We start from the raw sequence: 10,170 nt of genomic DNA, 5'->3' as shown, positions 1-10,170 counted from the left end.
CCTAACACAACTCACAAAACAGCAGATAAACCTGAGCCCAGGAATATTCACAACATAACTTCACAAACATCCTTGTGCTGAAAGACAAAGAGATGGAGGCACAGTCCCAGAGTGGAGGAGACTTAGCAGACATGACACGTAAGGAAGCACGTGATCCTGCGCTGGCTCCTGGACCAGAAAAGGGGAAATGTGAATGAATCTATAGAATAAGTATTAGGCAGTTTGCTGACTTTGATCATTGTGCTATGGTTATGTGAGGTATCAATATTTGGAGAAGCTGGATGAAGGATAAATGGAAATTCTTCACCCTATTTTTGCAACTTTTTTGTAAATCTGAAATAGTTTCAAAATCAGAAGTTTAAAAATTTTAAATCTAGGCAAAAAATTATAGAAGCTGAAATAATGCTTTTTGTATAATTGGCTCGTAGTGAACTTTTAAAAAACATAATTTTTCTCTTGCAGAGTCTAAAGTGCATTTCAGGTTAGTCTTGGTCAGTAACAGAGAAAAGTACCCAAGATGTAGTATGATGGGTAAAAAATAACTACGTCACTTATAGTACTTCTAATGTTCAGGTTGATCCTCAGCGTGGAGGCATTGTTTTAAAGAAAACTTTGTCTTTTAAGCAAAAGCTTAAGGTGAAGAGTAAGGGGTGAATGGGTGGGCACCCACTGCTCTCAGAAGGGGGTTACTGAGGCTTTTGGCTCAGCCTAGAGGGGTGGCTGCTCTCCTATGTCGCAATTTTTTCTTCTTTTTTCCTTCTTCTCGGCAAAGTCCCCCAGTACACAGTTGTACATTCTAGTTGTGAGTGCCTCTGGTTGTGTTATGTGGGATACTGCCTCAGCACGGCCTGATGAGCGATGCCATGTCCACGGCCAGGATCTTAACCAGCGAAACCCTGCTGCCGAAGCCAAGCGCATGAACTCAACCACTCGGCCATGGGGCCAGCTCATCAATTTTTTTCTTCTTAATTTGTGATTCCCCATCTTTGGATCTCCCCTTCTCCATGTTTTGACTTGATATGCAAAGGAACAAGGTTCAAGGCTTTCTTTTCTTCAGTAATGGTGTTTTCCAGAATGAAGCATCTTATTTCACATGTAGTGTACAGCCTCAGGATGTCTTGGTTGAGTTTTGCTCAAAAGCCCTACTCTTCTTGGTTATCTTTTATCTATTTACCACATTCCTAACCCAAAAGAGTATTCAAATCAAGGTACTGTGGAATGCGTTTTCCTCTAGCCACATACATTTTCATGAAACTAAGGTACATAGGAAAAAAAAGAGAGGCTGTCAGATTTGTTTTGTATCCTGTGCATGATTTTATTTTGACTCAGCGCATGTATTTACTTCCGTGGCTAGAAATCATGCCTGGAGCAAAGGGGAGATGTTTACCACATATTTAGAGAGAGTTCAGTAATGTTACCGAAACCGAAATGGGTTCTCTCTGGCGAGTTAAACCAGACGCCCCATCAGAACTAGTTGTCTCACAAAGTAAAGTATAGTTGTGGCAAAAAGGAGACCATGCAGAATCATTTCCAGAGTCATGGTTTCCATGAACAAAGGGAAGCAGGGACTTTTTATTTCGGATGGGGAGTGAATATTCAAAAGGGAGGGGTGGGTATCCTCTTGCGCAGGCTCAGATGGAAAACATGCTTCCACACACACTGCAGGTGATGGTAATAAGGCCTAAGGTCCTCCTGGAGAGATCTTAGCATTAAAAATAAGGCAAAGGCCACAGGTATAGCTCTCATGGTGAGGCCTGGTCTGGTTCAGTGTGGTTGGTGATGGTATCTCCTTAACACAACAAAAGGAGAAAGAACAATTTGGAAAAAGAGTTAAATGCTTCCAAATCCACCCTTGAGTCCCTGGGGCAACTAGTCAGCAACAAAATCCCTCCTCTAGTTTATCATGCTCCTCCTTCTCGAGGGGCACAGGTCGAAGGTCCATCTTTGGTAACTACTTCCTGCTGAGCATTCACTTTGACATAGGGACCAGTAGAGGAGCAGAATTTCCAATTAATCTCAAATAGGTTTGAGGCCTAGCCCCAAACTCACGCATAGCCCTGAGTAGTTTGTAACAACCATCTGTAATTTTATAGCTTCAATGCCTTCAGTATCCATTTAGGAACTGGGCCTACCTGCCCCCTCCCTCCAGGTTCCACCAGCTATTTTATAGTCTCCATACTGGGTTGCCCATGTCAACGAAAATAATCCATAACCAATCTATAAATGAAAATTTGGGTGAGTTTATTCTGAGCTAAAATCTGAGGATTATAACCCGGGAGAGTCCTTCCACAAAGGAACAGAGCACTCCCAAGAAGTGGGGGTATACAGGGTGGTTATATACCTTCAAAGAGTATGTTTCACATATGATTGAAATGTCCCTTTTACAATAGTCACGAGGGCTCTGTCAGCACAGCAATTGATGGAAACAGCAGATAGGTCTGCTGTCTTGGTGAACCACGCAGAGTGGCAGGTCTGTTGCCTCAAGCTGGGCGGTCACAGATGAGCACTGCGATCAGTTCCCAGCCTAAAGAAAGATGCTTAATCTTTAAGGAGATGCCAACATTGGGAGGTGGATGGAAGTTGCACCTTTATCTCAAAATGTCTAAGTGGATATACAATGCATGCTCAATGGCCACAGTCAGGCCCTTTTGGAACAAACAAAGTCAGGCTGAATTAGGTTTCTACCAAATGGCTTCCTCATATATTCCAATATATCCTATTGCTTGCCATTTCAATTTGTCACCCATCCTTTTCTGATGGACCTAGTCTTGCTGCCCAGGAACATGCAACCTCCTTGGATGCCTACCGTGCCTAAGTGGCATGGGGTTGGTTAGGACCCAGGGCAGAGCCTGGGGTGGATAGCCAGTCATTCAAAGGTTGACAGGTCATTGGGATTTACTTATCTGGATAGTGTCGCTGAAACAAGAGTTTCAGATCAGAGGGTGGTTTGCAGGAAAACTCAGAGTCCTCAGTTGTCTGTGATGATCTCTCTGGATGTTCAGAGCTGGACAGCTTTCTTTTTTCTTTGCTTTTTTTTAACCCTTCTGTAGTGGATCCAAGGGGTGATTCCTTCTAAATTTAGGGAAGAATATGTGGTTAGTGACACCATGCGAGGCCTTACCCAAGTAGGATGTAGCAGATTTTGCGACAAACTGCTTTTCCAAGTTTTAAGACAGCACGAGCACGCTTAAGGAGACCCCAAGCTGTTGGTTTGGTGACTCGAATCTTCCCTCATTGGTTTATCATCCAGCCCTGACTATTGGGGACCACTGATAACCCCATGTAGTGGCTTCCCTTACTTCATCCGGGGTAAGTTCACGGAAGGTGTAAATTCACGGAAGGGCAGAGTGGGAATTCATGGTAACTGGAGCTCTCCTGATGGAGGGCCCCTTTTGCAGTTTCAGCTGCCCAGTTACTTCCTTTTGTGGCCTCTGATTCCCCACTTTGATGGCCTTGACTATGGAGTCCAGCTACTTCCTTGGGGCTCTGCACCACTTCTAGCACTTTAAGGATCTCTGGCCCATGTTTAATTTCTTTACTGCTGCTGTTACGAAGTCCTCTTTCTTTCCAAATGGCTCCGTGAGTGTGAATTACAGAGAAAGCGTATTTAAACTCTGTGTATATTGTTATAATTTTTTCTTTTCCCAATTCCAAAGCTCTCGTTGATGCAATTATTTCTGCCTTTTGGGCCGAGGTGCCTGGTGTCAGCCCCTTGGCTTCTATGGTTGCATGCAGAGACACTACTGCATAACCTGCTCTTCCTTGTCCGTTACTCATGAAGGGCTCCCATCTACAAATCATACTTCCTCTGCATTAGGCGATGGTTCACCCTGGAGATCTCTGTGGCTAGAGAAAATCTGATCAATCACTTCTGGGCAAGCATGGGTAATAGGCCCCTTGGAATCAGGGAGCAGGGTAGCTGGATTTAAGGTATGACAGGGTTTTAAAGAAATCTGAGGGGAACCTAGCAGCATAGCTTGATATTGTAGTATTCTATTCTCTAATAGCCGGAGGTGTCCTGTAGTCTCTAGTAGGCTAGAGACTTGATGGGGTGTCCACATCCATCACAGGTTGGCCCTTAGTCAGTTTGTCTGCTTTCTTGACTAACAGGCAGATGTCAGCTACAGATCTCAAGCATGGGGGCCATCCTTTCACCACAGTGTTTAGCTGCTTTGAGAAATAGGCCGCTATTCTTTTTAGGGTCCCAACGTTTGGGTTAGCACTCCTATAGCTACTCCCTGTGTTTCATAGACGTATAGGTCAAATGTTTTGCTCAGGTCTGGTAAGGCCAGTGTAGGTGCTTCCATTAGCAAGTTTTTAAGATTATTGAAAGCTTAGTCACATAGCGCATCCAATTGAAAGAGGCCCCTGTAGTTTACCCTGGAGAGGCTTAACAATTAATCCAAAGTTAGGGATCCAAATGCAGCCAAAGCCAGCCATCCCCAAGAATCCTCGTGGCTGCCTTTGAGTTTTTGGTGAAGCAAGTTGCAATATTACCATTTTCCTCTCTAGGGGAAGGCTGTGTTGTCCCCTTGAAATGATGAAGCTCAAGTACCTTGCAGTCTCTTCAGATATTTGTACCTTCTCTTTAGACACTTTATATCCCTTGCTAGCTAGAAGTTTAACATATTTAACTCAACTCTGACACTATCTACCTGGGGATTGAATCAGATCCCACAGGTTAAGGGTTCAGTCCCACTAGATTACCCTTTATGTCCCATTTTAGATGCCAATTGCAAGTTTAGGTTGTCACCTTCTGACCAACCGGCCACAGGATCAGAGGTTCCTGTAACCCCCTCCTTGGGTTTGATTACTTTCATAGAGCGGCTCACAGAACTCAGGAAAACCTTTGACTTATTAACAGCCAGACGGAAGAGATGCATAGAGCAAAATATGTGGGGAAGGGCCAAGGCGCTCCCGGGCCCTCGCTGGGTGTGCCACTCTCCCAGAACTTCCATGTGTTCACCAGCGTGGAAGCTCTGCGAACACCATCCTTTTGAGTTTTAATGGAGACTTCATCACATAGGCATAATCAATCAGATCACTGACTGTTGGCAATTGAACTCAATCTTCAGCCCCTCTCCCCACCTGAAGGTGTGGGGAGGGAGATGGGGCTAAAACTTGCAACCCCCAAATCACACACTTGGTTTCCCTGGCAACCAGCCCCCACCCTTAGAGCCTTTCCAAAACTCACCTTATTAACATCAGTTCAGGTGGGGTTGAAATGAGCTTGTTAGGAATCACACAAGACAAACTGTTTCACCTTTATGGCTCTGGACTTATTTCAGGAACTGAGCACTAAAATAATTATTATAACAAAAGATGCCCCATATGGCTGTCATATGGGTAATTACAGGAGTTTCAGGAGCTCTGGACCAGAAACAAAATGAAGAAATTTACTATTATAACTCCAGGACTGTACAGCACCGACAGCACTAAGGTCTTGAACAAATCTATATTCCCCTGTTCCCAACCTTTTAACAGGTAACATAGGAGTGTTCCATGGAATCTCCATGGCCTGAACAATCCCTGTTCTAAAAGCCTATTGATTACAGGAAGGATTCCTCTTATGGCTTCTGGCTTTAAGGGGTATATGTTTTACCCGGGGCCAACGACCTACCTGCTTCCGTTTTGCCTTTCCTGGCGTGGCACCAGCTGCCCACTGCACCTGTCCTTGTGCCCATAATTCCGAGTTAGCACAGCTTAAGACATGTAGGGGAATCTCTTCCTTCTCAGGAGCTGCTGTATCCTGTAAGAGGACCATTGCTCACCTCCCCGACTCCTGGGCACTTGGATCTCGATTTTCTCTTGTTCCCAGCTTGTTGAGGCCCCTAACTTAGATAGCATATCCCTCCCTAGAAGGGGAACAGAGCATTCTGGTAAATACAGTAAAGAATGCTTCAGCAGTTTTGACCCTGTTTCACAGCTCCAGGGCTCCGGAAATCTTTGGGCCTCTCCCTTCCCTGAGACCTCTTTTAGGTCACACTTTCCTTCAGAAAGGTTTCCCTTTTGGGCATTCAGCACTGAGAACAAGGCTCCACTAGGGAGCAAAGATTCAACCTGCTCTTCTCCTCCTGCCAAGGTCACCTGGGCCTCCTGGAGTCTGCCAGGGAGCCCCACAGCCCCGTCACATCTCCTCTGTAGTCAAGGGAAACTGCCACGGCTTGGTCTTGTTCGATCCCTTCCCTCCCTGGGGATGGTTCAGACAATCCTGCCACCAACACCCTTCCTGTTGGCAGTTCACACACCAATTAGCCCCTGACGTTGTTGGTGGCCTCCGGGTCCCTCGGTGGGGGCCGGGGTTACTCACCCATGTCACTTTCCTCCTCCCCGTCAGGTTACCTTGAGGAGACTGGCGGGCCACAGCTGGCAGAGTGACTTACCTTTTCATCTTCTTGTCTTCCTTTTCATCCTCAGCCTCATGCTGGTCATGGAGCACCCTCAATGCAGCCTCTCGTAGTTGTGCAGGACTGGTATCAGGACTGACAGCCAACTTTCAGAGTTTCCTACGGATGACTGGAGCACTATGAGATATGAAATAGGGATTAAGAACTGGTTCCTAATCTAGTTGTACTGTCTGGGAGAGGAGCGTGAGGGGTCTTTGGTTGTGGCAGAGTCCAATTCCCTGTATTGGGATCGCTGGGCGAGAACAGCAAAGGGTTTGGCCCTGTTCTGGCCTCTGGCTTAAGCAGAGGTGAGGTTGGAGGATAAGGTGGAGGTCCCCCAGGGCTCACCAGCTGGTCTAACTAATAAGCTGGTGTATGTGAGCAAGGTGTCTGAGGTGGGCTTTCCTTAGTCCCACGTTTCCTGACTTGGAGGAGCAGGTCCTCCTTATCAGAAAGATAAGTCTTAGAGTCAACCTTTAACCCTTCATTGGAACACATGCCATGAAGCCCTGGACATAGGGGATGTCTTCCTCTTTCTTTGTTCTCTTGAAAATTAGATATAATTGTGGTATGGAGTTAACACTTAGGGTCTCATTTTCTGGCCATCTTTCCCCATCTTCCAGTGAATATTGCAGCCAGGCTCAGTTACAGGAAAGCGTCATCTGCTCTCGGGTCAATGGGGAATACCTGAAGGCTTTCCAGCTCTGGAGGATGCAGCACAATGGACTTTCCTCTGGGATGGAGCTTGCTCCCCCCATGTTCTAGTGTCTTTTCCAACCTTCCAGGTGCAACTTGTAACAGATAGTGGTGACACAGAAGCCACAAGGTTGTGCCCAGAGGAGATCTAGCACCCTAGTATCCTGAAACAAGACCCAGGCTGAGTAATGAAATCCTTAAAGGGAAAATAAAACTGGTGGACGCTGGGTTTCACCCAGGGACCACTGATAGTGAGGGCAAGGGAGAAAGAAAGGAGGTCTAGGAAAGCCAGACCGTGGACAAACAAGGTTGATGTCGAGCGTCCTTGACAAAAACAAATGAAAAACAGACTTGGCAACACCAGATGGAGCTTGACCCTATTTAAGGGGACCCCTCCTCCCATCACAGGCCCAACACAAAGACAAACTCAGTGACTTCAGGGGGGACCTCAAACCCCCACCTCCTCACTCCAGAGGGGATTCAATCACCAGAGGGGACCTGAACCCCTGACTAGTCAACAGGGATTGCTCCCATCTTGCCAGAGCCAAGCATCAGCCAGCTAGAGTGGCTGGGTTGTGCAATCTTTCCACCTAGAGGGGACTCTTACTGCCCCGAGCCAGGCCACCCCTGGATGGGAACTCAAACCCCAAAGCCAGGCCCCAACAGGCAGGCTTTGTGAGACAACTTAAAGAAAAAACTCTTATAGCCTTGCCATGGGGTTGGCACCTCACATGGAGAGTGCCACCGAGCAAAGCACTCAGTGCAGCCACTGGCTTTCCTAAGGGGACAGCGACATCAAGCTGCCGGCACATGCACCATGAAGGGGCAAGCCCCACATTGGGCACCAACTTGTTACAGAAACTGAAGTGGGTTCCCTCCTGGTGAGTTAAATGAGACTCTACAGAAGTAGAAGTTGTTATCTCACAAAGTAAGTATATTTGAGGCAAATAGGGGACCATGAGGAATCATTTCCAGAGTCATGGCATCCCCGAACAGTGGGAAGCAGGGATGTTTATTTGGGATGGGGAATGAATATTCAAATGGGAGAGGTAGATATTTGCTTGCACAGGCTCAGTTGGAAAACATGCTTCTACACACACTGCAGGTGATGGTAATGTAGGGGAGGAAGACGTTTCCTCTACCTGCTCTCAGTCCTTCTGGCCAGACAATGAATTAAATTCACATGAACAGAATAACAGGAGAAAATTAAAGCTTTATAACATGTATACATGGGAGAGGCCCAGGCAAACTGAGACACTCACCAAAATGGCAGAATTTCACCCCTTAAGTACCACCCTCAGCTAAAGACAAAGGAGGATGTTGAGCGTGGGGGAGTCAGTTGTGGAAGATCACCAGAAAAGCACAGTAAACAAGAGTAAGGCTATCATGCAGATTTAAGTCCTTGCCTTCTGCATTAAGAGTTTCAAGAGATGAGGTCATCCCCCTTTTTCCTAGTACAGAGGGAGAAACATTTACAGAAGGAGATTTCCTTTACAAATGTAAATGTCTCTTAACGAAGGGTAACTTCCGCTTCTCAGAGTTTCTCTCCTGTCTGCAGTTTTTTTTAAAGTAACCAGCCCAAAATAATCCTCATGCCAAAGAGACATATCTTATCTTGGGGTGGCCAATTCCAGTCCCCCACAGTCCTGCCTTTGAAACTTTTAAGTTTCACAGTTCTTTGAAACTTTAAGAAATTTCATAGTCCAGAAGCTGAGTGGCAGATTGTTGCATCCCACTGAACACATTTCTTAGTCCTGATAATAGATCAGTCCAGTTAAATTCATTTTAGAAGGCAGTGATGCAGGTTGGCTCCCAAAGTGAGGCCTATATTGCGGAAGCAAACAATCAGGTGTTTAATAAGAAGTATTTCTATGAAAATAAAAATAAAAACAAGGTTAATGGGTGGAGCAAATTATAAACGAGCTACTGAGCCCAGGGGGTAGCCAGTCAAGAAGATCTCTAGATGTCAGAGTTGAAGCATCTTTTGCAGCTTAAGATGTCTCTGATGATGTCATCAGGCATTTGGGTTTCTTTCAGAGTGGCTTACAGCTTACACAGCCTCACACATGAATCTCTCTTAAGTTTGTATCAAGTTGTTAAGCTTCAGTTTGCAAGTCTTCAGGAAAAAGGTCAGGTTCAGTTCTCAATGATTCTGAATGAAAACGATTTAAAAAACTGAAAAGATTAGTTTGGAGCTTTGCAGCCAGATATTTCAGGAGACTAGAAGAATTCAGCATCTAGTCCAGTTCACAGGTAGAAAACAAAAACCTCAAAGACAATTAATGGAGCTAGGATCTAATATCTACAAACGTGTATTATAGTTTTTTACTGAAACACAATTTTTCTCTCTAAAGTCACCCTCATTTTTACCAAAGATAGCCAAATTAAGATTCATTGGTTTGCAAAATGTTTAGTTTTAATAAACTTGGCCCAATCATTTACATAAGTGCAGCAAGAATAGCAATTGATCATATAGGTTCTTTTAAATCTGCTTTGCTGGAATTTTTTATGAGGACTCAGATTGAACTTTGAAGTCTCTCAAGGCCAGAAAAGCCAACCCAAGGACTTGCCATCAGATTTTGCCGGCAGTACCTACAGGTTTGGGTGGATTCCTCTCTTCTTGAGGTCCTCCAAAATATTTTGTGATTTCAGGCACCTGCCAGACAAGTGAGCCTCCTTACTTACCAGGTGAGATTGCTGGAATCTCTGTAAACAAGGTACCAGGTCAATATTTCCAAGTGGCTTTATTCCACAAGGTCCAATCTTTGTTCCTGAAAAGCTGTCTTGTCATATCTGAGCCTGTGTGTTTCTCTCCAATGTGATATTCCAGTCAAAGCCTTTGTAATATAACCAATGTGTCCTGTTATAAGGAGAACAGATTCTTATCGAACCCATACAAATAACTATATTGCCGCAAAATAAACATACTCACTCACAAAGTGTTTCCAAATTCTGGAGGGATCAGGTAGGGAGAAAAATATAAATGTTTCAGTTCTGCTCACAAAGGTATAATTTCACCAAGTTGCTATAAGTCATAGTTAGCATAAGAGAAAAGAGAAAAACATTTTCTTAAATCTGAGAAAACAAA

General features: G+C 45.0%; 1 long non-coding RNA gene across 1 annotated transcript; it reads right to left on the bottom strand.

Annotated features, from left to right (window-relative positions):
* Window positions 1–1,290: 1,290 nt before the first annotated feature.
* On the bottom strand, window positions 1,291–5,491 carry LOC139077200 (uncharacterized). The gene is made up of 3 exons (XR_011529518.1): window positions 5,195–5,491; window positions 2,342–3,072; window positions 1,291–1,789 (listed from the first exon to the last, which is right to left on the bottom strand). It is a non-coding gene; the product is annotated as an uncharacterized lncRNA (long non-coding RNA).
* Between the last annotated feature and the right edge of the window lie 4,679 nt (window positions 5,492–10,170).

Source organism: Equus przewalskii, chromosome 19 (genome assembly GCF_037783145.1).
Source record: "Equus przewalskii isolate Varuska chromosome 19, EquPr2, whole genome shotgun sequence".
NCBI lineage: Eukaryota > Metazoa > Chordata > Mammalia > Perissodactyla > Equidae > Equus > Equus przewalskii.
The sequence above is the reverse complement of the archived record's forward strand: the minus strand, read 5'-3'. Positions and strand labels throughout refer to the sequence as shown.